The 27,603-nt window shown below is 40.2% G+C and overlaps 1 long non-coding RNA gene across 1 annotated transcript; it reads left to right on the plus strand.

Moving 5' to 3' along the window:
* The first annotated feature begins 1,222 nt into the window (after nt 1–1,222).
* LOC115582406 (uncharacterized) lies at nt 1,223–27,430 on the plus strand. The gene is made up of 2 exons (XR_003984169.1): nt 1,223–1,588; nt 27,162–27,430. It is a non-coding gene; the product is annotated as an uncharacterized LOC115582406 (long non-coding RNA).
* The last annotated feature ends 173 nt before the right edge of the window (nt 27,431–27,603 follow it).

The raw sequence follows: 27,603 nt of genomic DNA on the forward strand, positions 1-27,603 counted from the left end.
GGCGCTGTCGACTCTGATTATCAATCATGAAAAGCCTTGTTCAATACTTTGCATATTTTTTACAGCCTGTATGAGAGAGGGAAAAGCTTACTGATAATAAAATGTAGGTTACTGCACTGCACTGGGGGGGGGGGGGGCACAAGATGTTTCATAGCTGGGCTCTCCTGGAACATTAATTTAGAGCATGCTTTAACTTTAACTTTGACTTTAATTAAGAAAAAAAAAATCTGAACTTGGAGTTGGAAATGTCATAAATTCTACATGAGGAATCATCTGTGGACAGATTCTTTGTTGCTGGCACCAAACACAGAGCATCATGCTGTCGACACCGTACCGGAGGAGAGAGGAAGAGAGGGGTGGCTGGTGTAAAGGCGGGCCTTTTTCCACCGGACAATGCAATCATTTCAGCTCCACTGGTCAGGAATGCCAGATTTCACAGGCCGCTACCCTCCTCCATGCTTCGACCGAGTGCCATCGCCTTCAACCTTATTTCCTCACCGGTTATCCTGTGGCCAGCCTGTGGATCACCAACCTAAGAGGAACCTCCTCATCATCCCAGGAAACAGAATTGTAGCAGGCTCACAGTAGTGGACCGCCATCATTCCACGCGGCATGTGGGCCGGATGAACGTGTCTGGTGTGGGCCGCAACAATTCTTCTGTCTGGGATTCATGAGATTCAGGAGGTTGTCACCCTGACACTGGATGCCGGGTCAGAACTTATTTTGTGTCCTGCATTTTTAAAATGTTTGGTGATAAAACACAGTGTCCTGTGCAGGATTTGAGGTCCACACGGCCTACACCTCAGCTACAGAGAGCCGTGGTTCTATCCACATGCAGCCCAGTGTATAAAAGTCTGGGTGGTCCTCAGTATGGACATGATAGGCTGGTCCATCATCAGTCGGTGTCTCTGTGTCCCTGGCAGAAACACTCCAGCAGGTGAAAACACGTTTTTTTTTCGTTCTTTCCTTCGGAGCACAGAAACAGCTCGCAGTACCTCGAAGACAGGTAATGAAACATTTTGTGAATGGAAGAGAGAAATTTGTGTTCATTGTTAAAATTAACTATACCATGACGTCCCTTGGTATGTGGCCAATCCCGAAGGTGATGAGATAAATTTTCCACCAATGAGAGCGGAGACAAGCGCAGAAACGGACGAATGGTAGGCTGGCATGCAAATAAGGAATTTGTCTCGGCAAGAGCTGAATGTCAACTAGTCAAAGATGGAGTCCGGAGCTGGGAGGCCGTGAGGTTGCCAACAGACGAAATTCCGTTTTTCTAACCGAGGGGCCGCGACGCCTCGCGAGCCGCCGCTGCGGTCGAAACGGATGTACGTGTGGGAGATACGTGCTCACGGCCAGGACATGGGCAAAGTGGGCAACTTGGCTCGGTTGTGCTCCTTTCTGTGTGTTGAGCTGTACCAACCGGCCCTGCCTCTGCCAGGTACCGTTCACCAGAACCTATTTCTGCGCGAGGGGGAGCGCTGCTGCTGCGGGGCGGAGATGGCGTGGAGCTCGCAGACAAGACATGGAAGTCGGTGGGTCTGATTGGCCGTGGAGAGGCTCCGGGAGCTCTCGTTGCTTAAAAAAGGTATAGCAAGCTATTGTGTGTGTGTGTGTGTGTGAGAGAGAGAGAGAGACAGAGAGAGAGACAGAAAGAGACAGAAGGGGAGGTTGATCGAGCGCGCGTACACTTGTGGGCACGCGTGAGAAAGGGAGTGATTGACAGGTGTGTGCCCATGCAAGGTATTATGCATAGCCCAAAACTGAGATATCCAAAGTGAGTAAATTAGGCTATAATATGAGGTAATCTAGAGAGGGGTCAGGGGGACACCTGTGTTTCGGCCGGGTCAGACCAATGATCCCGTCAGAGCCACAAATGACTCATTAGTTTCACTATGATATAATAACCTAGTTATTAAGCCTTTATGCTAATGTTTTAGACTTACAGTTGCGGGTAATATTTGTGAACGCCATACAGATAATATTATAAATCATTCTAAATAATCAACATCTTTTGCCCTAAATTATTTTGAAATGTGTGGTTTTATTGTGTATAACAATATTTAAATAACATTTAAAGCTAATTGTGTGTCAGCTGTAGGTGTAGGAGCACCGCCTGCACCAGGCCCAGCAGCTGTAGTGTGGGTATATGCTGTACAGTCGATGCTTTTATCTTGTAAAATCTACTCTTTTACACAGATGTGCACAGAACATGGAGTAATATGTCATCATCTCCACAAACACATGTGTCCTTATGTTTGAAACGGTCGTGGTTGAAGCTGTTTTCACCGGAGGAATGTGTGCTTGGTGTGACTGTGTTTTTAAAACACCTTAATACTTTACACTGAGCTTTAACGGGAACATATCGGGGGGAGGGGAGGGGGATTTCTGACACTTTTTTTCTGACCATTTCTTTAGGGCTATATAAATTATAACTAGAAAAATTGTGTTAGCTAGATTGTAGTTTTGTGGCATGTGTTGGGTGTAAATATGATGGAGTTGGCTTTTCGATCTGCGTGCACATGTGTATTTTTAACAGTGTTTTTGTAAGGAAAATAAGCACTTAGGCTGAATTTAAACTTCTGTCCACACTAGAAATAACAAAGCCCATGACGGGCCCCCCACTCCTTGCTTTCATACACGAGGAGGGTTTCAAATTGCCACTTTGGCTAAAGGGACAGGAATAGTAGGTATTAAATGAAGGTTTCTGGGATTGTATGGCAGACTGTGCTCTTTGCCCTATATACGAAATGTCTTCTCCACCCTCGTTTCCTCCAGGCCAAGTCCTGCTGACTGCCTGATTACAGTGAGGCTGCTGCCTATAGGAACAGCTTGGTTTTGATTTGAGTAAATATGTTTTCCCTCAGCTTCTTATAGCCTAATACTGACTGGAACAAAGGACAGGAAAGGCCACAGACCTACAGAGAGGTGCCACCCAGCCAATCATATGAAATCAGGATCAAGAAACATTCCGGTTATATTTTCATAAATTCATTTCTGCATAGCTTAACAGTTCCTGTCTAATTTGCATATATTATAGGATTTCCTATTTATGTGTTTAACACCATTTAGGCTACATTGTACTCTGAACCTAATAAGCCTATTCAGTGTTTTCACGGCTGCTGGTTTGCATATGGCTTCCAACATGTTAATAGTTGTTTGGTGGTAGACTCACAGATACAGGCCCTGTACTGTCTACATAGTTTAGTAACATTGGAGCTGACAGCTTGCATGCTTGCTATTGAATAGAAATTGAAAGGATTTGAGGAGCAGCTTTGTTGTCCAAAGCCCTTTTTCTGTTGTACTACTGTGAAATCAGATGAGCAGTGCAATATTAAAAGGGCATTGGCTGACAACACACAAGCGCCACGCACACATGCGCACACACACACACACACACACACACACACGCACCACGCCTCCCCTCCCTTCTCCACGCCTCCCACTTCCTCTACTTACAAATCTTATCTGAACGTGACAAGAAATTATAGAATTGGCTCTCACTTGGCCATAAATGGTCTGCACGCGTAGATAGCCACAGTGTGCAAAACTGTGTCACAGCTTTAATATATTTAGATGCTCATCCTCTCGTAGTAAGTCTCCAGCGTGGTGTATATGTGTGTGGTATGGCTCCTGAAAAAGAGCTGCTCACATTCTGTGTGTTTGTGTGTGTCCCAGCATGCAGAGGTCAGCTGCTTTGACGATGTTGCACTACTGTACCATCCACTAAAGCAGTGCAATAGTATTGTCATAGCATTCGGCCTTCGCCCTATACTACAGCAGCAGTGCAGCAAAAGGACGGATGCTGCCAAATGGAGAAAAATAGTCAAGAAAGTAAAAACCATGAAGCGGCATCTGTAGGTTCTTATTGGTTCTCTCTATAATATATGTTATATATAATTTTTATTATATACATATATATATATATATATATATATATATCTATATATATATATCTATATATCTATATATATATATATATATATGTGTGTGTATTATAATTTACTTTTTCACTTTAAATTTCCACAATTAAATGTAACCTAAATTTCACAGAAAATCCTATGGGAGCCCATCTGTGTTTTAAGGTGATTTCTTATATATATTATCAGTAACTGCCCATTTAGATTAATTAATAATGTGGCCTAAAAACAATACATTTAATTATCAGTTTCATTGGCTTAAAGGTATCCTTTTTTTGGAAACTCCCTCTTGGACCGCTGGAGGTCCCCAGTCCGTCATTGGGAACCCGTCGCTGAGGCCAGAGGTACTTATGACAGGAAGAGTCTGTGGCTTTTCTATTCAAGCATGCTGCATTATTAGGCTGTATTTTACACGGGCAGATAGAGGCCTCCTGGACCATGCCTCCATTTTTAAAAAAAAAGAACATTGTGTTCACAATGTCTCAGTCTCGGTTTGCATCGCAGACCATGTGTCAGAATAAGTAACATGCTTTAAGGTCAACTTTCCCAACTTTCACACATTGTGTTAGACAGTCTTCAGTGTTGTTACATGCACGCCCACAAGTGTGAAATCACTTTTAGTAAATCAGGTTTATCTTAAATTCCCCTTCAGGGACCAGGTTTGTTATTTTATAAGATTTTACTATGATCAGAAATTAAAATCCAGAATTGTGTTGAACCTGACCATATTTTACCTGCAGAAGTGATCTTTTTTTTATTTACATAAATCTCCTAGACATTCTGTAAATGTCTGACAGTGTGGTGAAACTAGGGAACATTTGTATTTTAGAAACAGAAAACGGAAAAAAGGACCATTCTGCAAAAAAATTAGAGATTTGTTTTCTTCTGATTTTCAAAAGATATGCAGCCATTTTTATCACACAATTTTAGTGCTACTAATCATTTAGCATAAAATACAAATCAGCCCCTTCCTAAAATATGATTTAGCTTTTTTTAAAAACATTTCTTATGTGTTTAAATTTGTAAAAAAAATTAAAACCCAAAAATACAAGCATCTCTTAAAAATATCCATTTTAGAATACAATTTGGTTTCAACTGTGTAAAACCTAGTTTATTGATATTTCACCTGTGATCATATATTATTTTATTCTCTATAATAAAAAGAGCAACTGTATGTGATTAAAGGAATACTGCAGTCATTTCTGTGTGTGTGTGTGTGTGTGTGTGTGTGTGTGTGTGTGTGTGTGTATGTGTGGTGTGTCTGGTGTGGCTCTTTTAACCCCCCCCCCCCCATTCAGTCGGCTTTTGAAAGCATAATTTGAATGTGCAGGCTTGAAGAAGTCACGATGTGGGTGGGAAAAATGGGGTAAGTTTCCTATTTGGGGCAGGTCGTAATGGGGGGATGGGGCTTCTTGTGAGGAATTTGGAGGGCAGGGCCGCTCTTGGTGAAGGGGGTGAGGGGGTGGGGTTGGTTTTCATCGTCCTTAGTCACTGCCTTTGCTCTCTCTCTCTCTCTCTCTCTCGCTCTCTCTATGTCTCTCTCTCTATGTCTGAATGTGTGTGTGTGCACACGCGCACACCTTGGAGCGCTTGAGCCTGTAGCATCATATTTAACCCCTGTTTTGCAGGCTACTGTGGAATTTGCTCTTGTGTGGCTTTAGTGTTTTAGTGAGAATGGTGTGGAGGGTAAAACACTTCCTCTGGTCATTCATATCTTTTGCCTCTGATTGATCCTCAAATACATCAATCAAGTAGAATGAAAAAAAGTGCTGTTTGAGAGGAAAAAAAACTTGTAAAAAATAGTTAAATTGATATAGTTTCTGTTGGTCTATCTCACAATGATTTATCTTTATTATTGGAAGTATTAGATTTGTTTTCCTTAATAAAAAGTTAAATAATGAACATTTGATCCTTAAACCATATAAAGCATAAACTTGTACATGAAATTAGGGAATTGCAATCCAGACATAAATTAATGTATTTTAGTATTTTTGTTTATATATACCGGAGGTTATAGTTTTCCCTTCTTTTTTTTTTTTTAATGTGACATTTGCAGTGTAGCCATACTGTTGAGTCTGTGCTGGCAAAGCAGTCCATGTTATTTCCAACACTGCTCCACATGTAAACAATGGAAGCCCCCATGAGGCTGGTGGTGCACGTTATGTTGAGCAGCATGTAGATGCTTGTCTGTCTCATTGTGCTGGCAGGCAAATACAAGAGCAGACTGGGTATATATATATATTTGAAGCGTAGCTGATGGGGCCGGTCAATGGAGGAGGGACTATTACTGCAATTACAGCTGCCATTAACATGTCTCCAGAGTGATCATGCTCAGCAGTATGTAGATCCAGGTGTAAACACAACTGAACCTCATGATTACAGTGATCCTATCACTCAGAGAGCCTCCAGGTGCTGTGTGTGACACATCATGTACAGAGGGGGTCGGGGGCCTATCCAGAATAAGATTGAAATCTGGACAGCAAAAACAATTAGTGTGAAAAGGATCGAAGGTACATTTGGAGGTGTTTTGTTGACATGCAGTGATGACAATAAATCATATCTTCACCCTGCTATAAATTAGGGCTGGGTCAAAAAATGTCTGAATCTATTCACAAATGTCAAAAAATTTGCTAAATTTTGATTAGTAAAAAACTATTTACATACAATTTACAGCACAGCGTTGGAGTTATGTGGAAGTTAAACCTTGAGGCAGCGGTTGAGGACATCAGAACCAGCAAACACACACACACACACTTGGAGAGACAGGAAGACAAACAGAGACAGACAGATAGAGATAATCAGTTTGTCTCTTTTGAAAATTAGATAACATAAGAACACAAAATAATATGAGTTACGCACGTTTAAAATATGTGTGTACCAAATAATGTCAGGCTGTAAACAAGAAATATTTTCTTTACTTGTGGCCAACAATATAGTTTGGTTTTATTTTAATTTTTGAAAATTATTTTGTTTATGCTATTGTTGTATGACATTTTAACAGTCTTGAAGTGATTTTGTTCTCTCATTTCATTAATTCACTCCTTTTGATTGATAGAAATAGGTGAAAATCAATATATGTTTACTCACCAATCAGTGAGAGAAGTGAGAGCGACAGGATGAGGCAATCTTTCTGTTGGGCTTGTATTCTGTTGTCACAATCCTGAGGCACTGTCCAAGATGTGTATTGGATAGTCTGTTTCTGTCCTGACTCTTGATAGTGTTCATTGAAGAAAATGATGACTCACATATATATATGTGGAGGAGAACATTGTGAGTAAGAGCACTGCAACAACTGGTGTTTTTTAATTGAGCTTGTGGAACTATGTTGATCCCAAAGTCACTCACCAAAACATCCTTGTGCTGTGCTTTGAGCAAATCCAATGTTGCCATCTCCAAGACGTCTATCTGAAGAGCTGCCTCATCAATAGAAGTCACCAGTTTTTTCGCATCTGCAGTCCACTGGCCATCAGCCGGAACAGAGAACTGCTGTGTCAGGAAGAGGAGGATGTCACATGAGAGTTTAGGGGAGCTTTCAAAACGTTCCTTGAAGTTTTCTGCCAGACTCGACACAAAATCCTTCATCGCTGGATGTTCCTGCATGTCGTGCTTTTCACAATGCTCCTGCAGATGTGGAAAGTGCAACTTTCTTCAATGAATGTCTCTCTCCAGAAGCTTCAGCTTTGACCGGAAAGCTTTAACTGCCTTGTACATCAGCAACAGTGTGGTTTTCACCCTGAAGTTGCAGATTTAGGTGATTTAGATGAGACATGATGCCACACAAAAAAATTACATCTGCCATCACCTTCTTGCGGGGTTAACGCCGGAAAGCCTGCTCACCAGGCCCTTGCAGTGTCCCACCATCGATGGAGCCCCGTCCGTCACCACTGACACAATTTTGCCCCAATCCAAACCATTCTTCTTGAAGAACTGTGTCAACTTGTTAAAGACGATTTCTCCAGTTGTGCGGCCCGGTAGAGGAAGCAAACAAAGCAGCTCTTCCCGAAATGTCTTCCCATCAAAAAAATCTTACAAGAACAGCCAGCTGCTCCATATCAGTTCGGTCACAGGACAAATCTATGGCTAGCGATATGGCTTCTGCTTTCTTCAAATCAGTGAGTAGACAGAAAAAACCTCCTCCGCTAAAACTTCCACTCTTCGGGTTGCCATGTTAGCCGACAGTGGCACCCGCTTTAACAGCTCGACAACAGCTTTCTTCTTTTTCTCATCATGACTTAAAACTTCAGCTGCCATTTCAACTTCACACTTTTTAATCAACTCGGCATCAGCAAAGGGCTTCTTAGCTTTCGTCAGGGTCCATGAAACTTGCAGTGTTGCAGCTGTAGCACTCTCTTGTGCCGATGTTGACTTATTCATAGTAGAAACAGACTGCTTGTACAACGTTAGCATGTTTGCTAGTTTGCATTTACGCTGATCCGATTTTGTTGGGTAGTTGGCATTGAAGCTGACAGCATGCATAGTGTTGAAGTGCCGCTTTAGATTCTCAGCTTTGCTGACAGCAACAGTTTGCATGCATATTAAGCATGTCGGTTTTGCATTGGCATGGTCTGGTAATATAAAACAAAACTCTTCTGTCCAATCAGATTTGAACTGACGGTTCTTCTGGTCAACCTTGCTCTTCTTAATAGAGACCATGTTGTTCTCGGTTCATTATTGTGACTTACTGGTGATATTTCGCTTTGCTATGGCGGTCGGCTAGCTGGTGACTAACAGAGTCATGGATGAAGCGCGCTCTTGACTTCCGTGTACATGCGCAAAAGGGCAATATGGGTCAAGTGTACGGTGTGGGATGAGGTCAAAATGGAACCGAACACACTTTATTTTACCTTATGGCAGTTTATTACATAGTGTCACTGGGTCCGCACAGGCCGGACACTTTGCTCTCGGCCCGCTAATTGGGGATCGTTGGTATAGGGTATAGGGTGGCTGTAAAGGTTTAAGATCAAGACGGATGATTAGATAAACAATATGTTTTTCGAGCAGTGTGGTGCGATGGAGCTCTTCAAAGCCACTGGATGGTGCAATTGTGTGGAACCACGAGATTATAGATCTCTGTTTTTCTTGCTTCCATGCTGTAAAGCTGTACAATGGTGTACGTTATTTTCTGACACCCTACATTGTTAACACATGCAGATAGGTTGGCACACTTCTGATTGGCCTGCCATCCAAGCACAGCTTTAGTTGAGCACTTGATTAGCTGAACAAGAAATTAATCATAGTATTTCATGATAAGTTAATTTTCAAATTTCTTAAGCAAAAATGGCCAAACTCTGTTGTTATAAATGGAATATGCTTTATCTGTAATATATATGTGTGTTTTGGACTGTTGATCAGACAAAAGAAGACATTTGCAGATGTAACTGTCATGTCTGTGAACGTGATAGACTTATCGTGCTATTTTCAGGGATTCTATTCTAACAATTGATTAATTGAAAGAAAAATGGTGGATTAATCAATAATGAATACTGTAGATGGTTGCAGCTCTGATCTGTACGGTATCAGGCTCCAAGTGGCATGATAATTCCAATTGTAAACAGAATGAAACTTCATCTGTGAACCATCCTATGGACCTTACATCATCTTATGGCCTAAAATAATACACTGAACGATGAAAAGCCTCACTCCTGACACAGAATGTTGAGGAATTAATTCTAATAATAAGAGTAAATCGAGGTGAAACAAGGCTTTTCTTCACTAAATTGTTGAATAAGATAAATATAAGGAAAAATAAATTAAACATCTTCAACGTTTGTGACTCTAACCGGCAGCACAAGCATAAGTCATAAAGAAGTGTTTTTCTTTCACCTCATAGTGAGCTGCTTGTGTGCTTACAGCAGATATGAGACTTGTGCCAAGGCCTCTGACCATTTTTAAAAGAGCAAAAGGGGGAAAAAGAGGGTAGAATTTGTCACGACTGTCTCCAAAGTCTCAGATAAAAGAGGTTCCCCAGAAGGTCTTTCTGTTTATTATAACCCAACTATTTCCTCAACCCTGATAAATGGAAATATGGAGTCTTGTAGTCCATAGATAGATAGATAGATAGATAGATAGATAGATAGATAGATAGATAGCAGGCAGTATAGAATATGGTCTGCAAACGCAGAAGCACACCTATAGTTTTGTAGAAGATTTCCGCAGCCACTAATAAAACATAAAGCGCAAATGCATGCACTGTCCAACATGTCCAACATGAGTGGTTTCTTCAGTTAATACTAACCTGATATAACTCTGGCTACATGGCTTTGGTGTGGCTACCAAATGTACACATTTGTAGATGAGTACTGTTTTACTGATCTAGCAGCCATTGATGTTATTTCACAACATTACCACATGAAAAATGTCAAACTCTCTTTGCAAAGAATGCTGGACAGCTGATGTTCACATCCTCCCAACTGTGTCTACTGTGGTCACCTGTGGTCTCTTCTTTGACGTCTGTCTCGTCTACATCACCTCGCAGACTAGACCCTATCAATGTTGCCTCTGCTTTTACTAGAGTTGATACAGTAGTGCAATATTGCTTATAGGGTCTTGGCTCTGAGGGATGATCTTCCTCCTCTGGTGTGTTATGCAGCGATGTCACACAGACACTACTGACGTTCAGTAGTTTAACATCTGCTGTGGTGCGATGCAAATGTCAAGGCTTTATTCTTTTATTATTATTTATTATTCATATATATATATATATATATATATATATATATATATATATATATATATATATATATATATATATATATATATATATATATATATATATATATATATATATGTATGTGTGTGTGTGTGTGTATATTATTTATATATATATATTATATATATATATATATATATATATATATATATATATATATATATATATATATATATATATATATATATATATATATATATATATATATATATATATATATATATATATATATTAGGGCTGTCAAAGTTAACGCAACATCGTCTTAATGCCGTTAATTTTTTTAAAGCGCGATTAATGCTCGGTATTTAAAAAAAAAAAGAAACGCGCATTGTTTGATTTACGGCCGTCGATGCCACCTGTTGTCTTGATCCAGAGGGTGGCAGAAGATAAGAAAGGGAATCAGAAGAAGAAGAAGCAGGGTTGGTGTTCGGGTAAAACACAGTGGACTGAAAAGCGAAAGTGAAAGGAAATGGAGAGAGGACTTATGAACGGCAAATTTACTTTCATAACACTGCCAGATGGTTAGGTCAACAGGACAAAAGTTATCTGCTCGTATTGTTGACATAAAATGAGTTACCACTACTACATCGAGTCTCAAATATTATTTGCAAGCCAAACAAATGGCAGATGCAGAGAGCTCACATTTTCATAAAGCAAGCATATTTGCCCTTTCTTATGTTGTTAAAAGTATTAACAACATGAAAAAAATACATTAAGGTACATTTAGAACAGAAAAAAATGTGCCAAAAAAATTGCAATTAATTTGCAATAAATCGCAAGTCAACTATGGACAAAATGCGATTAATCCTTATTTAAAAAATTAATCGTTTGACAGCCCTAATATATATATATATATATATATATATATATATATATATATATATATATATATGTGTGTGTGTATAAAATATGTTCAATTGACCAAAAGGCTTTGTCTAACTAAAACAATCTGTTATCATGTGCAGGGAACTTATTCTCCAAAGGACTGTTTTTATACATTTTAGTTTTGTTACATCAGTTTTGTCCCTCAGAAGGAAAGAGTTTGGACACCCCTGTAATAGAACAAGTCCTAATGTTACTAATGAAATCCTAAGTTGTAGCTTTAATTTTAACTGATTTAAAATGCTTTGAATCTCTGAGAATACTGTTTAATGTTTCACCTCATCAAGCCTGAATATGAAATGATGAGCCTGTGTATGTGTTAAGCACTTTACCAGCCTGATCAGCCTGACTGATGAGGGAGACTAGGAACCGCCCTGATAAGTGTCACTGTCCAGGTTTGGAGGCAGTGGTGTTAATCATGATACTTTCAAGGAATTATAAAATTATTGAAATAAAGGAGTTTGATTGTCATTGTTTAATTTTCAGGAAAGTAATGGCACCTTCTTGACTTTTAGTCAAGTAGTTTGCTTTCTGAAAGATGACTGCATAAAAAAGGTATAACACTAATATGAATTGAATTTTGAGTGAATTTGCTTTTTCACAATTGAGAAAACATTGTTTTCTTATTTATTTATATTTGCAATGAATTGTACCATGACTCCTCAGAGTGAGCACACACTGAGCTGAGCAGGGACAGTCAGAGAAGTGCTGGTTAAGACTGAACAGGTTGAAGACATTGACTGTGTCTCCGGGGACAACAGCTCCAGGACGCTCTCTGCTTGACACTCTTTCCCTGTTGCACTACTGTTGGAGCTGCAGCAAGCAGTGCAATAATGAAAGGGCATCGGTCAGCTGGGCCCAGCCTCTACCCTGCACCCTCCATCCTGCCCCACTCTGCTTCTGAGCAAGGCACCACAACCCCACGGTATTTGACACTTTTCCCTATTGCTCACCCACCTTCAGCTTTTTAGCAGGATGATGACTTCAATAAAGGAAATGTTTAATGAAGAAGTGGTACTTGTGTTTTATTGGGAGCTCGTCTCTGATGGTGATAGTGACAGTAAAAAGCCTCCTACAGGGCTGAGTTGAGGGTAGCTTTGTGTGCAGTGGTCAACTTTGAGCTGGGTTGTGTTGTGTTTCTCTGGTCATACTGCTGCAGTCAAAGCCTTCTGTAAACTGATGCAATTTTGATGCCTGCGTAGAAAATGAGGCTACTGTGACAAGAAAGAAGAAGTAAAAAGAAAGAGCAGAACAACAGATGTATGCAAAATGGCAATACAATCCTATAGATAAAAAGATACAAATTAAATGTGAACTAAAAAACAGAAGTGCAGGACATATTAAAGATAAACTTCACCCAAACTAGCATCCAGACGTTTCTTGGTGTAGCTATTTGTCTCTGAGACTCTATCTCAAACTAGTACCAGTAACAACAGTGTGTTGTGTGGAATACCCAGAGTAATGTGGACGTGAACACATGTTCTGTTTATGTAAATCTTCAACACTATTATAAAGAAAAAATAATTCAACTCCATTGTATTGGAATGGAGGCAGAAATCACACCATCTCCAAAGCTGAATGAATTAAAATCAAGAGTATCTTCAACCAAGTGTGTTGAGTAATGATGCTGTTTGGGAGAGGTGTGTCAGGTTTTATTTTAAAAGAATGGGGAAAATGTCAGAACTATGAGCTAAATGAGATCAGATATAACATTTATTATTCAGAATAATAAATGACTTCCTCTGATCTATCGTGATGTCAAGTGCATTATCAGTCTGTACATGTGTATTTTGAGCAAGACTACACTGTTGTAGAGCACAAGGACGCACATTTACTGCACCAAGTACTCAGTGAATCTGTGAGGCCATTGGTGGTGCTGGACAACACACCTACAACTGAGATTTCTGTGTTCACCATCTTCTTAAAGTTATAGACATCTTCTTGATAGAACATCCCAAGTAAGGCTGGGCATTAAACCTCAATTCTTTATTTGGCAATAGTACGAATACCATAAGTATGTTTGTAGTGGTGTAGAATTAAATACTTCTAAGTACCAAATGTATTCTTATTCTATGATTAGATGGTTCCTCATTGAAATCCTTATTTGGCCTGTTTCAGTGAGGTTCTTGTGAGTTCTTGTCCAGCTGCTCGTGTTCAGAGTGTCTAGAGGGCTGTCATGATATCACACTCACCAACCAGTTATCATGACCTTAAGACTTTACAACAGAAATATCATCAAGTACAGAAAATATATTTTTTTTTTATTAAAAAAATACTTACATTTTTGGCATAATTTCTTTTTGGTTTCTTTTGGCAAATGAATCACACTCAAAATACAAATGTTTGGTGACAGAGAGAGAGGCTGTAACATGACTCTGAAGAAGTCTAAAAGAATACTTTTTTATCTGGTGGGTGGCAATCATTTGCATCATCTCCACTTGCTTTGACAATGTGAGAACGGAAATAAATTATAATGTATCATTTTATCATCTACTATTAACACAACATCAATATTTAATTTCTAAATATCACAGTGATCATAAATATAGACAGATCTCTAGTTAGACAACGTGTAACTGAACAAAATATTTCTTTATCCCATCAAATGACTATCTATATATTGCTGTTCAATATGACTGACTTAAACATAATCTTGAATATGATGAAAAGTGTAATGAATTCATAACTAATGGCGATTAAACCAGACAAAATTTACTTGGACTTCATACATAAAAACATACAAAAAAACATTATTTTAACCTGATATCATGGAAAGTAGTGTGAGAATTCTTGGATTACATGTTAATTAATTTCTAATTCATTCTTTTAATTCATTTCTTCCTGCCTGGTTTCCATTAAATATCAAATACAGGTTGATACAGGTACCCTGCAGGACTCAGACAGTAGCAGTAGCATCATTTAACAGCTCCCCTCAGTCATTCTGTGTAGAAATGAACCTGGTACTGTAAAAACAGGAGAAACAGAGGTAAGTTAATAGAACAACACAGCATTTCCTCCTCAGAGGTGGGTGGTCACATTTACATTTCCTCTGCTCGGCCTGCTGGGACTCATGCATGGAGAGCCTAGGAACCTCCTTCTGCATCCCCATCCCCCTGGACTGCATGTCTAACTTGGCCCACCCCCCGCCATTGGAGCCCCGTTAAAGGTCAGCAGCAGTGCACCTTTCACTGGACCAAAAAGGGAGGGAAAATTTCCCTTTCAGAAGGACAGACTTAATGCATAGACATTATGTTCCCACAGAGTTTACCTGCTTCTCAACACAGAGTTGAATGCAATTCTATGATGAATTTTCATGATTATAAAATCCTTTCAAATTCATTAGGAATTTAAATAGACAGACTTTTAGGTGTGTTTGTGTGTGTAAATTCAATAACGTTACTTTAATAAGTTTTAATTGTACACATATGGAGATAAACTAATAATGTGTTAAAGTGCTGAGTTAAAGACACAGCTGAGTTGTATTAAAGGAGCTATTTGTGAGAAAGATTCCTCTGAGTCTCTGAGCCTGAGCCTTTGTCACAAACAGCACCTTTAACTGGACTCTAAATATCTTTATTGGTCAAGCTTGAGTCATTGAGTTAAAGGCACACTGAGGAGTTAGGTCAGCATGTTAGACCTGCCACATTTAGAGTCAAATGATTTCAGACTTTAGCGCTCTTCTGATTGTGTTTTAAGGTAATCTCTTGAATTTGATCGCTCAGAGGTGTTTTATAGAATTATTTGCATCTCTCCCAATTAAATCGTTCTGATTTTTGCCACAGATTTACAGTTATTTTTATTTTCCATAAAAGTAAAAAAAAAAAAGGCTACTGGAAAAACAATATGACATGCATGACTATCGCGTAACTAGTTGAATATGGTGGATGATTATTCGTGTGTATTAATTTAACATTGAAATGAATGTAAAGACAGGGTTTTAGGCTAATATTTAAATGAGGTTTCTGATCGGTAAAATATTAAAAAGTTCTGCAGTTGACGTCGCTGAGATTGATAACACCAGATGTGTCAGTAACTGGTCCGTGCTTTACGCACAATGAAACAGCAGCAGGCAGCCAATGACACACACAGCCATACACGACACCGGCCTGCACATTGTCGACACACCACCGTGTCCCAGGTTTCCCGTCAGGCGCATCACCACAGTCAGAACTCAGCGGGACTCCGCTGAGGTCAGCCTCGAGCCTGTGAGCAGCTGCCGGCGGGGACTGAGCAGGAGCTGCAGGATGCTGGACACAATAATGCTGATGGTGATTGAGATGGTTCTGATAATGATGATAATGATGGGTTTCATACACGTCCCCCCTACAACACCGTCGGACTAATGGTGGTGTGTCTCCACCTGCTGGACAGAAAGCGAACAGCAGCAGCAGATTGACCAGGTTGTCTTGTGTTCACTCATCTTCACCTCATGGTTTGCAGCGCCCAGAATTATGGTAAATGTACTTGAGTTTGTGGCAATAAATGTTCTTGAGTTTCATCAGTAGCCTGACAAGTTAAACTACATTACAGATATTTACATGTAGGCCTGTCTGATCATTATCAGATTATTAGATCCAATATTAAGTATGTTTGTGATCATCACAATTATCAGTATTGATTACTGATTAGATAGAAATGCACAACACTGGCTCTAGCATGTAGGCCTGTCTGATCATTATCAGATTATTAGATCCAATATTAAGTATGTTTGTGATCATCACAATTATCAGTGTGTTGATTACTGATTAGATAGATATGCACAACATTGGCTCTAGCATGTAGGCTAAAATGCAAATTAACTGGTAAGTAAAGTCAAAATCAAAGTGCTGTAGGTAATGTAATAAAAAATACCAATAATAATAATAATAATAAAAATTAAAGCTGCAAGCAGCGATGAACGGGCCCTCACAGTCCATGTGTGTCGGGGCATGCTGCCGTCGGGGTGTGCCGCTTGGATGTATTCAGGGCAAGACCCCAGGCATGTCCAAACTATTCCACAAAGGGCCAGTGTGGCTGCCAATTTTTGTTCCAACCAGTTATGAGCAAACAGTTTGACCAATCAACTTTCTGAAGACTGAGATCAGTTAATTAAATGATTCAGGTCTGGGTTTCTGCTGCTTGGTTGAAAAGAAAACCGGCAGCCACACCGTCCCTTTGTGGAATAGTTTTGACATACCTGCTCTACATGTTTGAGCAATTTGGAGTAGATGGCAATTTGTATGTGGAAGTTATAATAATTTGATGGTTTTATGGCGAAGCATCAAAATGGACTGTGCCACCAGGTGTGACATAGGTGAAAGCTTTTGATACGTTTTGTCCAGAGATGCTACTTGCAAAGTTTGTTGCAAATGGGTCAAATGGCCTATGAGGAGTTGGAAGGAGTTTATAATTTTTTCACAGAGCCTTAGTGGCTCATGGGGAAGTAGTCACCTGGGTTTCATGTCATTCAGACACACCAATGTGCAAAGTTTGGTGCCATCTCCTTTAGAAACATCAATCATATCAACCCCACAGATCTCTCCACCCTGATCAGCTCCTACCCCAGCCCTCCCCTAGCATCTTCCCCTGCTGACCTGGTGACTCACTATAATAATTGTCTCTCCTCTGCCCTCAAGACCCTGGCTCCTCTGAAAACTCGCTCAGTCTCATTTATTCTCACTGCTCCCTGGTTTACCCTTGACCTACGCCAGCTCAAAGCCACAGGTCATTGACCGGAGCACCTGTACAAAAGAAAAACAGACTCACTGTACACAGCCAAATGTATTTGGACCACCTTCAACACTACAAAAATGCCCTTATTGCTGCCAAATCTTCATACTACTCCAACCTCATCAACACTAGGTTGGTGAAAAAAATTGATTATTGATGAATCGCGATTACAATATTGACAATTACAAGTCGATTATTAAATTTCCAAAGATCGATTAAAAAAATATATATATATATTTATTTAATTTTTTAAATTGTTATACAAAAAGGAGTCCTCCTCTTACTGGCTTTTGCTACATAGTCCACAGTCTGGAGCCAAGATATGTTATTCAATCCCGGAGCTTAAATCGATTCCAAATCTTTACAAGGAGACAAAGCTTTCCGTGCAAGAGTCCCTCAACTCTGCTCACAGGGTAGCAATAACATGCGATGCCTGGACATCCAGAGCTACAGTCTCATACGCGTTACAGCTCATTATGTCAGCAGTTAATGGAAGCTAATTTTCTACGTACTTCAGACGAGAGCTAGGCATGATAGCCACACAGGCTCAAATACGTGTGAGTTTCTTAAAGCAATGGCAGACGAGTGGGGAATAGAGAAATACGCCCTGGTTCTCATTACCAACAAGGCTTATAACATGAATCTGGCTGCTGATCTTGGCAACTTTCTTTCAACAGTAAAAGACTACATTTAAAACAAAGTAAAAAATCTTTCTACTTTACAATCCCCAACTGACGAAACAAACATGATGAGTTTCCTGGATATCATGAAATTTCCGATTATATCTCCTACTCAGAAGAGCGAAATGGATCGACCCTTAGAAATACGTGAAATAGCAGATTCAATTAAAGTAATGTAAACTGGTAAGGCCAGACGGCTATCCTATAGGGTTTTTAAAAACATTTGCTGATAAATTAATCCCTCTCCTTTTAGACATGTTCAGTGACTCTCTGGACCGGGGAGCCCTGCCTTAAACTCTCACCAAGCATCAATAACCTTATTACTAAAACCAGGAAAAGAAGATTCTGAGTTTAGTTCTTACCGTCCTTACGATTTGAATTGATTAAGCATCATTTTGCCAAACTGGGTTTATGAAAAATCGACACTCTTTTTCCAACATTCGCCGCCTCCTTCTTTTTCTTCTTTCTTTTTCCTTTTTTTTCTTTTTCTCCAGCATCCAGGGAGACACCAGAAGTGGTGGTCTCCTTGGATGCAGAGAAGGTTTTCAATAGGGTGGAGTGGAGTTATATGTTGGAGGTCTTGAAGAGGTTCGGCTTTGGATCTGAGTATATATCATGGATTGCACTTCTATACTCTTCCCCTAAAGCAGCCGTAAACACTAATGGGATGAAATCTCAATACTTCACACTCAGTAGAGGAACCTGCCAAGGGTGCCCCTTGAGCCTGCTGTTGTTTGCCGTGGCGATTGAACCTTTATCTACTGCACTTAAATTGGCTAGTTTTAGTAAAGGAATCCACAGCATACCCTTTCTTTGTATCCGGATGATTTATTATTGTTTATTTCTGATCCAATATCTACCATCCCTAAGATAATTGAACTGCTAAACACCTTTGGAACCTTTTCGGGTTACAAATTGAACTTTTCGAAGCGTGAATGCTTTCCTGTAAATAACTTAGCCCTGCAGATCCACGATGTATATCTCCCATTTAAAATGTCTAAAAACAGCTTTAAGTATTTGGGTGTGCACATCTGCCGTAAGATGTCGGATCTCTACAAGAGCAACTTTCCACCTCTAATCGACAAGCTTAAATCAGACTGGAAAGGTGGAATAATTTGCATATAACTATAGCAGACAGGGTAAAATGAATGTGCTTCCACGCTTTCTGTATCTTTTTTCAATGTTTACCGAACTTTTTACCTAATTTCTGTTTTCTAATATCATCTCCTATATGGAAAGGCAGGACCCCCAGGATAAGGAGAGAGTTTTTACAAAGGCATAGGTCCATAGGTGGTCTGTCACTCCCTAACTAAAGACTCTACTACTGGGCAGGCAGCATACACAAATTGATTCTCTGGCTCCACAAACCTGAATTAAACTGGTGTTATCTGGAAGCTTAATCCTGCTCTACCTCACTCCTAGCTCTGCTTACATCAAAATTGCCCATCCGACCACCCCAGTTTACATGTAAGCCAATTGTCATCTCCACCCTTAAAATTTGGTTTCGATTTAGATGTACTTTTGGACTTCAAGAACTGTCTAATCACAGCCCCATTCATATTAATCATCTCTTCCTCCCTCCCAGTACAGATAATGCCTTTTCTCTGTGGCAGAGTTCAGGCCTTGTCAGGCTAAGGGACCTCTATATAAACAATGTCTTTGCTAGTTTCAGTGAAATGTGTGTAAAATTTTACCTTTTGAATTCTTACTTTTTCCGATACTTTCAGGTCCATAACTTTGTTAAATCAAATAGTACCTCTTTTACCAATATTCCACCTAACTCGGTATTTTACTCAATTTTCATTCCCACAAATCAGAAAGGCCTTATCTAAAACATGTACACCCTGATTTCCCACCTTAAAGATATATCTCTTGATAAAATCAAGATTGGGAAGTAGAACTTGGCAGAGTTTTAGATGACAGTGACTGGGACTCTGCATTAACCCGAGTAAATAACAGTACATCTTGCTCAAAGCTTTATTTGATACAATTTAAGGTCGTCCACCGTATTTACTTTACCAATTCCAAACTCTCCAAAATGTATCCCAATATCGCAGACACAACAGATGTTACTAACTACAGCAAATATGACAAACATGTTTTGGTCCTTTCCCCATCTGCAATATTACTGGACAGCTATCTTTAAACATCTTGCAGAAGCACTAAATATAAAGTTGACGCCTTGCGCAGAATTGGCCATTTTTGGAGCATTATCAGACCCTCAAACACGGACGTAATTTTGGGGGGGACACAGGGGACATGTCCCCTGCACTTTTTCAAAAGACCGTTTTGGTCCCCTGCAGTTTTTACCGTCCAAAAACAATGTAACGCTGTAGTAAACAGAGACAGGTCAAGCACTAGGGCCAAGCGGAAAACAGCTGCTCAAGCTGAAGCCCGTTTCCATGAGTTTAGACCCGCCCACAAGCTCCTCGATTGGCTCTGCCGTTTCTTTTGTGATTGGCCATCCCCGCTGTCACTCCATCTTGCTTGCACACTGGTCTGCTAGTTGCTCAGGAGTCCTTATTAAAGGGATATTCCGGTGTATGTTTAATCCATGGTCTAAATCACTGTGAAACTGTGTTAGACTCCCTCTCGAGAGATCAAGTTAGCAGACCGCTAATTTATGGAGTTTTATCAACCTCAGAAACGACCGCACGACACCAGTACACTGCAGTAAATGGATCCAAATATAAACCGCCACCAAAAAGCCACAAATAATGCTCAGAACAGCACCAAACTTCAGCACTAGTACAAATAGGGTCTTAACACATTGTCTGGGGCATCTAACCTCCGCTAGCTTAGCTTGATTTCTATTGGCAAGCTAAAAACAGATTTCAACTTTCCTCCATCAGCTTCCGGGTCGGGGAAGTCCCGACGCGACGATTACAGAGTGCGGTTAGAAATGCTCAATTCTGTTCTTTTCCCTGTCTGCTCTTGGTAATAACTGTTATAAACTGGCAGGTAAGACACATATGAACTTTGATTGCTTTTCTATGGAGTCATAATCATACATTTTCAACCATGAGCCGCGGAACTCTACTGCACTCGGTAATCGAGTCGTCGGGACTTCCCGTCAACAGGAAGCTGCTGCAGAAGAGTGGTAAATTTTGTCAGCTTTTCAGTAGAAATCCAGCTAAGCTAGTGGAGGTTAGATGCCCCGGACTGTGTGCTGAGACCCTGTTTGTACTGTTGCTGAAGTTTGGTGCTGTTCTGAGCATTATTTGTGGCTTTTTGGTGATGGTTTATATTTGGATCCATTTATTGCAGTGTATTGTTGTCGTGCGGTCGTTTCTGAGGTTGATAAAACTCCGTAAATTAGCGGTCTGCTAACTTGATCTCACGAGAGGGAGTCTCACACAGTTTCATGGTGTGTTAGACCATGGATTAAATTACACCGGAATATCCCTTTAATCTGTGTAGTTTCTGGGCTTTCCTCCTCAGAGGTGTCGGCGTGTAGTTTGATGATGAAAGAATTCTGCGGAGGCAAGGCTGGGTGGAATGATAGAGCAATCTTTATTATAACAGAATCTAGCGCCTTGAATCCAGATCAGAAGCAACCGCGTTGTGATATTATCAAATCTCTGGAAAAAGCAATGCCAAAATGCTTCTCCTGCTGTCTGATTAGAACTCCTATCAGCCCTTGATCTACAGCCTCTTGAGTTCTATTAAGTGCCACCCCCCGTCTCTACTCGTAGGAGCCTTTTTAAAGTCCCTTGGGCTGTACCTGTCTACTCCTAATTGGTCACTGTGGTGGGTTGAGGGTGCATATATCCAATCAACATGAAAAGGAGGTGGTCTATCTCCCTGCTCATCTCCCATAAATGGCTAAATCTGTTACTGTCCCTCCTTGGGTCTTGTACTCCAAAATTACCTAAATGATCTCTCTATCCTTTTCTGGAGATGTACACGTTTAGATATCTTCCTCCATCTGACATAGGAGTCAGGCTCAGTTTTAGTAGTGGCCTTGTCTCCTGCTAACCTTTGACCCACACACAGCTGAATGCTGCCTCCAAGGTCCCTTGGAGCTGTGAGCCCCGTATTGTCTACATTCCTTAACTTACACAAGGAGGAACAGGTTAAATTTAAACTGAGTTGAATCAAGGGCCAGAATGTGTTGCAGTCCAGATACATCATAATTCCCCCCTTCGAGGCCATTTAGGTCTCGAAAAACCTGCAAACACATTCGCAATAATACACTTCTGTCCAACTCCTGTCGCAGCTTGTCTGTTTTCAACAAAGGGCTCCTCATCCAATGCTATTACTAAGTTCAGAATCCTATTTTGAACTGCAATTTAGGGAAAGCTAATTAATTAATTTCTTATTAAGGCCCTATAGCACCTTATTTTAAGTTACTTTATGACTGGATAAGCTCATTATTTATCCTAATTAGGTCGAATTTGGCTACTCTTAGCCTCACCTGCAGGACTCCCCCTCAGGTACACTTCTTTTCAGCAAACTCTGAAAAGTACCTCTTACTCTCGAACTCTTCGCTTATGGCTTCTCAGGTGTAGTTGTAAGGGAATCCCACAAATCGACTGTTGCATCCCATTCCAAAAATATATCCCTCCTAAGGAGTATCAGAAAGAAATGGGAAACCTTACTAATCAACGATGGAGAATCCACGCCTTCAAGCCAATTTAGGCGGGGAAACTCCTTTTCAATTTACCAGTACCAATTACAATTTATGCTCTAATTAAATGACCATATGCCAATCGGCCATTGAACTCCAAACCTTTTCCTGGTCCTATTTTCAACTATTAATAAAAGTATACATATTGCGATGCAATAGTATAAAGGATAAAACCTAATTAAACAATTATATTTAATAAGATTATTGCTCATTCCTTGGTTCATTTGTAATCACAGGATTACATCAAATACAAAAATTCCCACATCATGACATATGGATATGCATATATATGAGAACATAGATCTCTATCTAATTCAAATCAACATAACAAATCAACTGAATTCTTGCTCTTCAGCAGCGTTGCCATCTAGTGTGGCATGTTGTCCGCGACACTCTAAATCAATGCACTCTCTCTCTCAGTCCTGTCCGCTCTCTGGACAGGTTAATCTCTCCGCTGTCATCCTGAGAAGAGAAACCAACCACTATCTTTGCAAAACAAAAGTCCGACACTATATTTTATGAGTACAACATTCATCACTATTGCTGTGTGTTCTAGATCAGGTATGTCCAAACCCCAATGCCGGGATCAGAAACGGCTCTCCAATAATCTCCCTTTACTTCTATTTTGCTTTGTATGGCATATCGTATATGTCCACTCATATGCATCTGTCATATAATACTAATCTCTTAATGTAGCCTAAAATTAGCCCTTAATAACCACATTTCAAATTTTCTATTTTCTATTCGATATACAATTTTTCATCTGTATTTTGTGTTTCTTCTTCCATTCCCCTCTTTCTCCATACTGATCCCATTCAAAGTTTGGACACCTCTGCTCCAGACAACGCTGCTGCTTTCCTTCTGTTGTTGTCAATAACCACTCATTGTTTTATTCCATTCCATCAGCAAATTGAGTAACCTACATCAAACACAATTTTTCATTTGGTTGTATTTTGTTTAAACTCCCTGGGACCGTATACTCTGCTGCCTCTGAACCATGTTGTGAGTTAATGTCACCAAATCTTCTTTCTTATCCATTGCCTGCGTGGACATTCCCAACATCTTCTCCTAGTGCTCCAGTGCTTTCGACCTCTTGTCCCTGGAGAGATAGATGTAAGAGCAGCTACCTTTGGAGCTGCGTTGGGTCAGCAAACCTGTATAAACTTTACATTTGCAAACCACTACACAGAGGTTAACGATACTTGAGTTTTAGTATTGACTGCAACATCCTTTCCTGTTCCTAGAAAGAAAAACCCCAAGTTATTGCCACATTTTCAGCTGCCTGAGCAGACATATTTTTACATATTGGTTATGAGACATCAGATTTGTACAGCAAAATCATCCGAAAAGAAGATCAAGTTAGGGTTAATGAGGGGTGTGTCCATAATGCTTTGTTGTTTTAGCACAGTATCGGCCACTTTCAGACATGGATGTGGTTCTCCATCCGGACCTGTAGGAAGCAAGCTAGCTGTACATCATTACAGAGTGACATGCGACATAGTTAGTAACCCCTTTGCTAGTTCCATACTCATGCTTTGATTAGGTAAGTAGGTTTTTTCTATGGTTTGGGAGGCCTTAACAAAAATGCATCAAGCTTAATTTAAGTCGGTATGGTTAAGTCAGTATCGGTTATCTCTGCCTCACAAGTCAGTCAGCGTCAGTCTTGGTCAAATGTTTCCCCATACATGGGTTGGGAGATCTCCACAAATTATTATTCCATGGTCAACAATAGCCTGTTAAATCCAATAAGGCAATCGTTTGTTTTCTTTCACAATTTTTGAACATCCAAGATTGTCTGGATGTAATCGGAACCCAATTCACGACCCTCCGGAGTATAATAGCGCCTTAAATTTTGTGAATAATTTGTAACTTGTCCTTCAAAACTTTTAGGACTGTTTTCTGCCAGAAAACAAAGTAGGGACAATGTCTCCGTTTAACCGTACCCCTGTATAGGAACACCTATACACAACGATTGTTCACATCCTGAACAATGACCACTAATGCTCCTCTCTTAGTTCCACAACACACAGAGATAAATTGGAGAAGATAACCCTATGGCATCTGCATCCAAAAATAAAATTCACCATTGAGTGTGCGAAAGCAACCCAGAACTGTGAGTCAGGATGACCAGGAAAGCTAGAATATGCAATTGTTAAATCAATAACTGAAAACCCCATCTAATAGAATTTTTTAACAGCTGTCTTGGTTTTGAGGAGATGATAACTGTTGTTGAATTCCCAATTTCTGTAGAATCAAATTGTTTTATTTTATCCACAAACTCTTTCCCCTTATATGTGATCTGGAAGTCCCCATCGGCTTTATGACCTCCCAACATAAGAACTTGGCATCAGCCTGAGCATCCTTTTGCTTGGTAGTGCAAGCCTCAGGCCTTTGCAAAAATGTGTCTACAACTACTACCATGTATCTTTTTTACCTTCGATTGGTTTTACCATGTCACTAAAGTCCCTGACTATCTAACACTATAATCTCTTGGAGTCAGAATATAACCAGGAGGGACCATCACCCCCTCTCCCGGGCCCGGTTGTGAAGCGGGTTTCAACTTTCAACCCTTGCCAGCCCCGCTGTTAGTCCTGTTGGCCCACGAGCCTCACCCACCCCCGCCGACAGGATTAAACAACACACGTTAGTGAGAGGGGACTCCATAACCTGTAACTTCAGGTTAGCGCCGCCGGCCAATGTTTAACGTTACTTCCTGGGGCCGGAGCCTCCGACAGCGGCTACTCTGAGGCTGCTGGCATCTGGCAGGGAGAAACAGGGAACCCAGGCAGGCACACACGACTTTCCAAAGCGCGAGAAAGTGGTGCACAATAATATAGCATCAACCAATCAGACAAGATTTATTTATTTATTTTTATAGCGCTGTTTACAAAATTGCTTTGTCACAGATTATAAAGAAACTTACATTTTGCCCCACCACCAAATTTCCCAAACCTCCCATCATATCTACCACAATGAATTTGGGAAATTTGGTGGTGGGGCAAAATGTATTTGACAGACTGACAATCTTAAACATTGGCAGATGCCAGAGGAACCACAAGCCCTTATGGGTCGGTTGACTAATCACTCTGTTCCCTATCTAGTGTTATTCAAAAGCTAAATGACAATTTAGTCTCTTCAAGTCTTCCACATCTGTCACACCAACAATCTGATCACTATTTATATACCACATAGAAGTCTCTATATCACAGTCATGGTTACCCTCTACAGTCACGAACTTTTACATCAGTCTGCATTCTTTTGTAGCGAATTTCTTATTCAGATGTTCAAAAACGTGCATGGTTTGAAATAATACAAATCTACCTCCATTTTTTCATTTGATTATTTGTTTGCAAAATTTAAAAATGCTGCAAACCAACAGATTTGTTTTTAAAATCAAGTGCAGCTTCATCTAGAAGAAGTAAACATGGATAACGAATGATGGCAAGACATTTTAATTATGGAACGGCTGGCTCTGATGATTTAGTTTTTTTTATGCATTGGGGTTATGCATTCATATGTCCATGTTTTGGTGCACTTGTTTATAGCATCACTGGGGCTCAAAAGTGTGTGTTCTTTCCGTGCGTCAAAAGTTCTATCTGCCAGTTGCGCAATATTTAGGTTTAGATTCCATTTAATATCAAATAACTAATTATAATTGGGCATTGATAAAGTTTTCCTACATCTGGGAGGTGGAGGTGGGCTTAAAATGTAAAATGCCAATTACATTGTAGCTTCAAATTGAAATAGAAAATATGCTAGTAGACTGACATCAATAATTTGTTGGCCACAGAATTTGTTTTCTTCGTCAATCCAGAAAAAGAATTCCCGTTAGAGCTTTGCCGATGGAACCACGGCGAATCTGCGATGCTTATGTCTGGGTTGGCATCATAGACTGGTAGGCATACAAAAAAAACGTTATCTCTATGGCACTCAAAACAGTAGCAGTTGGTGACCCATCAACATTTCTTACTGCCCCCCCAATCAAGGCAGTCTAGAACCGGGCCTGCCCTCTCCTAACATTGTTCTTCAGACAGATTATACATCTACCTATGACATGATCCATTTGTTCAAGCAGGTATAGTGCCCAAAAACCCTGGTCCTTTGGATTTTTTCTTCTCTTCACCTCCCCCCTTGCAACATGGGCTTGCCCATTGGCTTCTTGACATCATCTTGTGGTTCCTCATCCTCTGGGTTTGCCAAATGCTCAACAAAATCTACTGTGCCCCTTGCTAAATTGACATCCTCCTGTCACCTGTGATGGTCTCTAATCCACGACCTGGTCGAGGCGTATGTACCATGATTCAAAGGATTTCCTTGACCATAATTTTCAAGGATTATCGCAGGATAACCCCCGTTCCACTTTTTGAAAAATAAAAGCTCATCCACCCAAATAGTAAATTGATCTTGTAGGCTGCTTAGTGAGCCACAGCTCAACTTGGAGATCTTTTATACAAAATAACTACAGCTATTCTAAATGACAGTTCCTGTTCATTGCACACTGACTTCAGATTCTCCCCTGAGCGCAGCTCAGCATGCTGCTTTTATTTATTCACTCATTGTTGTATTTTGTGATGGTCTAGGTTTTTGTTGCTTCTCTGCTTTCCCCCTCCCCTTTGTTTTCTCTGTTTCAGGCTGTGGCAGGAGGCGTGGCTGGTCTCCCAGACTCAGATGAGACACACCTGTCTAGCATCACAGCAATCACCCTACCTCCACTTAAACCATGTCATGACTGCACCATCTTGCCAGAGGATTTCATTCCCGTCCTGTGTGTGCCTTGCCTGTTTTTTCACCCGCTCCCTTGACGCCGTGGCCAGCCTGCCTCCTGCCTCTATCCCTTAGTTTTTTGAGTAGGATTTTGTGTTTTTTGCTTAAAGAATTAAAAACTTTGAACTGGCTCTCACCTACGGTCTCCTGCATTTTTGGTCCAAACCTCAGCCCTAACAGTATTTATTCCATTTATCCAATTATTTATAGTTTACCAATCATGTATATTCATTCAACCTGAACATTTTTACTTATCTATTTCGTTTGATGTTCTTTTACTAATAGTATTTTAGCTCTCTTCAATCTCTT

This window comes from Sparus aurata, chromosome 5 (genome assembly GCF_900880675.1).
Source record: "Sparus aurata chromosome 5, fSpaAur1.1, whole genome shotgun sequence".
In the NCBI taxonomy this organism is placed as follows: domain Eukaryota; kingdom Metazoa; phylum Chordata; class Actinopteri; order Spariformes; family Sparidae; genus Sparus; species Sparus aurata.